This window comes from Echiichthys vipera, assembly GCF_963691815.1.
Source record: "Echiichthys vipera genome assembly, chromosome: X".
In the NCBI taxonomy this organism is placed as follows: Eukaryota; Metazoa; Chordata; class Actinopteri; order Perciformes; family Trachinidae; genus Echiichthys; species Echiichthys vipera.
Window position 1 is genome coordinate 36,327,173 of NC_139825.1, and position 6,000 is coordinate 36,333,172.

Sequence of the window (6,000 nt, forward strand, 5' to 3'; positions counted from 1 at the left end):
TTCTCCATCTGATAACCAGTAATGGAAGAGAAAAGCAACAAGCAACAATCCGTTTATCATTCAAATAACCGGTCATTTATCATCATTCCCCCTCTGCATCCTGATAATATCTGCGATGCAAGTTTATGTGTAATATATTAAGTGTCCGACATATTTTCTGCAGCCCGATATAACCTTTACATGCCACAGCTTTAGTTACAAAGTAACACTAACCTGTTGCATCCCAGCCTCCCACACCTGCATCTTGAGGCGGTTTGTTGTTTGCATGGTGTAGTCATCTTCTGGTCTTCTTTTGCAGACTTACCTGAGAGTTGATCATTTTAGTGTTTGTAGAGTGTTTGGGGGTATTCTTGTTACTTTGAATTCCAAGCTTGTTGTGGTGACTGTAGCTTCAAGACATTTATTGACATTTGCACTTAATAAAACACTGATTTGGCTAAAGGGCCCTTCAACTGGCAGTTCCATTAGAAGGCTGCTATACCCCTGAAGCACCTGCATGCTTTCTCCTTCAGTGTCAGTGGTGCTAGTTTAGCACAAGTGACCATGAGTACTTTAGACATCCTCAGGTAAATATTGACACAGTAAATATATCTGGTAGTTTGCTTGTGTGTGTGTGTGTGTGTGTGTGTGTGTGTGTGTGTGTGTGTGTGTGTGTGTGTGTGTGTGTGTGTGTGTGTGTGTGTGTGTGTGTGTTTGTTAGAGATGAAATGGTTACTGGTTTATGGATAGACCACATTGAAATACTGACAGTTAGTATTATCTTGTCAAATTTCAATTATCATTAAAACCGTGTTTGATTAACCCACTTCGAAAAACACACGGTAAATACTGTCTAGCATCAGTCAAGCAAGTGTCCCAGATGCAAGCACATCATGCAATGTTTGTTATGCATCAATGTAAACATGGTGGGAGAGAGTAACAGCTCTCAAGAGATTTTTCAGCCTTCTACAGGCTTTAATTTAATGATGACTCGCTGCGGATAGATCCCAGAACCTTATTAGCAGTCGCATTGGACCTGCACTTAGAGCTACAGTGGGATGTGAAGAGCTCCGTCCAGGAGCAGAGCATCGCCTAGCTGTTTCACTATTCCCTGGGCAGCAGTCTGCGGCAGGGTTTTCTGCAGTGTAGCAACAATTTCTTCTAAATGTCACATTGGTAATGACACAAGTATTTGGGTATGGAATAACTGAGCACAATCGCCTTCCCGATCTTGTTGACTTGCAGTTTTAATTGATTTGGTCATTTTTCATGGATATTTGTGGTAATAGAGCAAAGGGCTAACACAGCTAGACACAGCACTGCTGTGACATTAGTACTGAGTTTCAATTCAAAGCATAGGCTATATAAAAAATAGACGTAACATCTCCGTCAAGATCCATTCTATCAGCTAGATCCAATCGTACTCCCCTAGGGGAGTCGCCACCTTGTCAGACTTTAACTCTGCCTCATTTCCTCTTACCTAAACATGGCATTGATGTGACGTTTGGGGGAGGGAGATACGTCCATCTGGCTGACGTATACCTCTGAAGTGAGGGCCAGCGGCTATCTGTCACTCAAGAGGCCATGCCCCTAATTATTTATAAACTTTAATCTCCAATAAAATAAAAACTAGCCCAGTACAAACCAAAAATCACCCCCTCAGTGTTGTCATGGAGATATGACCTAAACATACAGACAATCTTTTTTTTTTTTTTTTTTTTACCAGACCTTAAACAGGTTTAATTAATCTGTGAAAAACGGCCTATTTAACTTGTGGCTCAATGGAAAATTGCTCTATTTGGAAACCTGCCCCTATTGGTCATTCATTGAACAGCATTTTTTGGCAGGAAGTCACTGTGGTGGGGGCTTGGGTCAAAAGAACATGAAGCATTACTCTGCGTTAAAGCAAATTTCCCACTATAAGACTTTAAGAGTCTCCCCTCACCCCGTCTTGGGCTCTCATTGGCTCTTGTAGTCCCCAGCAGCTCCAGATATTTAGCTTCTTTTATGCCAAGGTATTGACTATGGTATTATTTTGTGTAGTGTGTAGTGCTGTAATTTTATTTGTGATTTTCAGTATTAATTCAGTGAAATGATTTCAGTACTTTTTTTTAGCATTTTCAGCCTACTTTAACAATACGGCAATAATACCAATAACTGAAATTTTGGTCACTGAAATCGTGATATGAAATAAAAAGTGTTTAAATGTGTATAAATACAAAGCCTCCCTACATTGATAGCTGTGATAGCGAGAGAAACTTTCTGAAGCAATTGTCTGTGTCCATCAAAAATATAATTGTCTTCTGTCGTTGAGCAACAATGAGCTAATTTGCTTTTGGATTCATTAGTCATTATTTCAACGGAGTGATAGCTCAGGAATTGTTAAGTCCCATGCCCTGTAATCATTTCACATTGCCTGGTGTGATGTGTATGTGAGTCAGTGTGATACAGTGAGAATAAATGACTCACAGTCCAACAGCTCAATTAAATTCCTTAACCTTGCCCTTTGTAACAAAATTATCTCATTAAATGTTTGGCATAAATACAAGATAATATTGATCATGGCAAATTAGAACAAAGGATCTACACATTGGGATACCCAAAGGAACATGAACAAACAGGTAAAATGTGCTGGAATCTTGGTTCTTTTAGCACAGCTGGAGTTTTTAGCCTCATTCTAGTTTTCTGTCTCAGATTTATGCAGTAATTCATATCTGTAGATCTGGTGTAGCACCCATTAATTACTCTTTACTTTGACTAAAGAAACAGTCAACCATTGTGGGCCAGAATAAGAATGTCAGCATCAACTACCTGCATAGCAGCCTAGTTTAAAATTTAGCCAAAAAACTCCAAGTATTTCTTATATTGTCCTAAAATGAAATGTATGTTAGCTGCAATTCCAACACATGTTAAAATTTTATATAGAAAGTGACCTCCCGGAGGGCACCTAGCTCAACCAATAGAGCGTGATCCCCGAAACAAAGGCAGAGTCCTTGCCAGAAAGCCAGCAGTTTGACTCCAACCCATGGCCCTTTGCTGCATGGCTTCCCTAATCGAAACCCCCTCCTGGTCGTCTGTACCTGCTGCTGTGACGCCAGCACAACAGAATTGAACGTTATTGAATCTACCATTCTAGGACCCAACAACCCCGGGCGGTAAGGCATGGCTTGCGGCTCTAGTTCATGCCTGATTGACCTTGTACAGGACAGAAAAGAAAACTCAGTCAGGCAGCAATATGCTACCACTCACCACTGCTGTAGTAGAAGGAAGGGGTTGTCACGCTAATGAGCCAGTCATGCTAATGAGCATGCAGCCAGTGGCAGACAACACTGCTGCCCTTATTGTACAGCACTTACGTGTGACCTCCAGCCAGCAAAGAATCCGTAGGTTCAATCTACACTCAGCACGGTTGACAGAGCTCCAACAGTACAAAACACACAGGCAGACATCCTCGGGAATCATGTCGATACTTGACGGACGTCCAAATGCTAGCATCCAGTGCCAGTGCATGAAGTTCAAGAAACATCCAACAGGTCAAAGCAAAGACCAAGACCTGCTGTAATGATATCTTCTACCCATGTTGCCCTGAACACTGTGGAGTTCATTCGAAACACTGCAGGAAAATCTCAGTCAAACTGTTCAGACATGAATTACTTGCACATGTTCTATGTGCCTCCCTCCGTTTAGGAAGGAGCTTGCCATGATCTCCATTTTTATAACAGATGAACAGCTGCTGTGAGCTGCTGATCTCAGAGCGCCTGTGGTTCCACTTAGTATGCCACATACGCAAGACACAGTTGGGCAAATTCTCCTCTCTCTTGGTATCGTAGTTCAGCTGGGCCGTCTCCCCCCTAATGTTTTCAGGCATATTGAACAAGACAGTCAGTCAATCCTTTTCCTTACAATATCTACTCTGCATTACTATCAGCAATGGAGGATTGATAATGTGTTCTCAGTGTCAGCTACATGTCTCAAATGGACCAGCCTGTCAAGGTCAAGCTTTTAAAGCTCATGTGGTAAATTATTTTTTCAGGGTGCAATGATGACTTGAACTGATAACTGATTTTGATAGAACTTCTTTGTTTGAGGTGTGTTTGTATGAGAGACTTAGCAAAATGTGATAGCCTGTGGGTGAACTGTGAGAAGGGGTTGTAAAATTGTAATTGTTGGAAGAATTTGCTTCACATTTTTGGTGTCACAAACAGTATGGACCTTCTGCTGATCAGTGCCTGGGTCCTAACTGAAGGTTTATTACCAGTAAGGAAAGACTCCAACAAAGGAGGACAGGATTCCTCCTGACGTCAGAAACAGGTGCTGGAGAGTGGATGCTCCATCCATTTAAAAAGTGAGTGTGGTGTTTTTAATCTATATCTTGTGTGAATCGTAGACATACAATATGCTGTATACTGGGATTTGAGTGGTTGATGTAACCCAGTACATGAGTGAGGTGTCTGAAAAAATTATATAGTGATCTGGGAAAAAGAATGTATAATCAATCACTAAGACAATTCCTATTTAGAGTGAAATATTTGAACTGCACGTGTTATTTGCATGATCATAACATAAAATGACGTGGTAAGGAATAAGAAATACACTTTGTGGTACCTAATTTCAGTGTCTCGATTTCCTTTGTAGATATGATCCAACCATACTTGTATGGGGAGATCAGAATGTGTAAACATTTGTGTGTAAATGATGAGCCCATTGAAAGTTGAAAGTGCACCCCAGTTAGTCAATAGAAAAAATTGGGAACAAAATGAGAAAATCAAAATCATTATCTGTTCCTTACAGGTCCCGGTAAATTTACAGCAGATAATTAGGTAAATTGTGGTTAAAGAAGGCATTACTAGGGTAATGAGGTTTTTTTTCCTTTAATAGGCACACATTAGGTACATATATAGTTAAGAGGATGTGAAGTGATAAAGTGCGAGAGAGAAAGAGAAATAAAGTAGGCAAAGATGGGTTTTGGAAAAATATAAAGGAGAAGGACTGAGGAAAGCAAACACGAAATTACAGAAGCAAGGTTGTGTGACAGAAAGAGATGAAGTTAATGAATGAAAGAAGGAGGAACAAAAATGTAGGGATAAAAGACAGGGGCTCCTCCATGCTGTCTCCAGGCTCTCCAGCCCCCTCCATTAAGGCCCCGTCTGTATGTTCCAACAGCCCAGAAGGACTCTGACAATGAGGGGAAGGGGAGACCAGACCTGCAGCTGATGTGTCAATTTTCACAACACCAGTGACTAAGGAGAGAACAGACTGAAACAACGTAATTGTTCCTTCACAAAGTCTTCTCACCAAACAGCAGCATCTTTTTGACTACTGGTGAAGTTAATGGGGAAAGAGAAAGTCCAGTCTCTTGTGTACAGGACATGACAGCCAGAGGAACTGAAAGATTGCACGGAGGTGAAAGCTGTGTCTCATAGGTGGTGTGACTCTGATGGGCCAACATTCGAGCTGCCGTTTGGTTCACTATACCAGCAAATTGCAGTACAGAATCCTGGACAAAAATGGTCTGATCAAAACAACAGCAGAAGGAGAAGAAGAAGAAGAGTGGGAATAACCTACTTAGGACAAGATCCAGAGGAGTCCTTGCTGCATGCTCTGCCTGAGGCTATCATGATTCCAATGAACCAGGCCATACAGACAGCAAAGGAAGGTCGCAGCATTTGAGAAGCATATATAATAAACTAAAGACAATACATCCACACTAGATACTATGACACCCTTAGGTTAACTTTCAATGCACAGGATGTTAATGTTCAACTCATACATAAAAGTTATTTTCTACATGAACTAGTTCAAAGTTCAGTTCACAAATTTTAAAATGAACTAGTTCAGTTCATGGTTCATAATTTAACATTTTTTAACTTAGTTCAGAGGTCCAAAAATGAACTAGTTCATAGTTCTTTTTTTCAATATGTTGCTGCAAGCTATTATTTAAAAGAAATATTGGCACAGTCTATATGGAACAACAGACAGCAATTATTTTATCAATTTTAACACTAAAACTATGCGTCATAT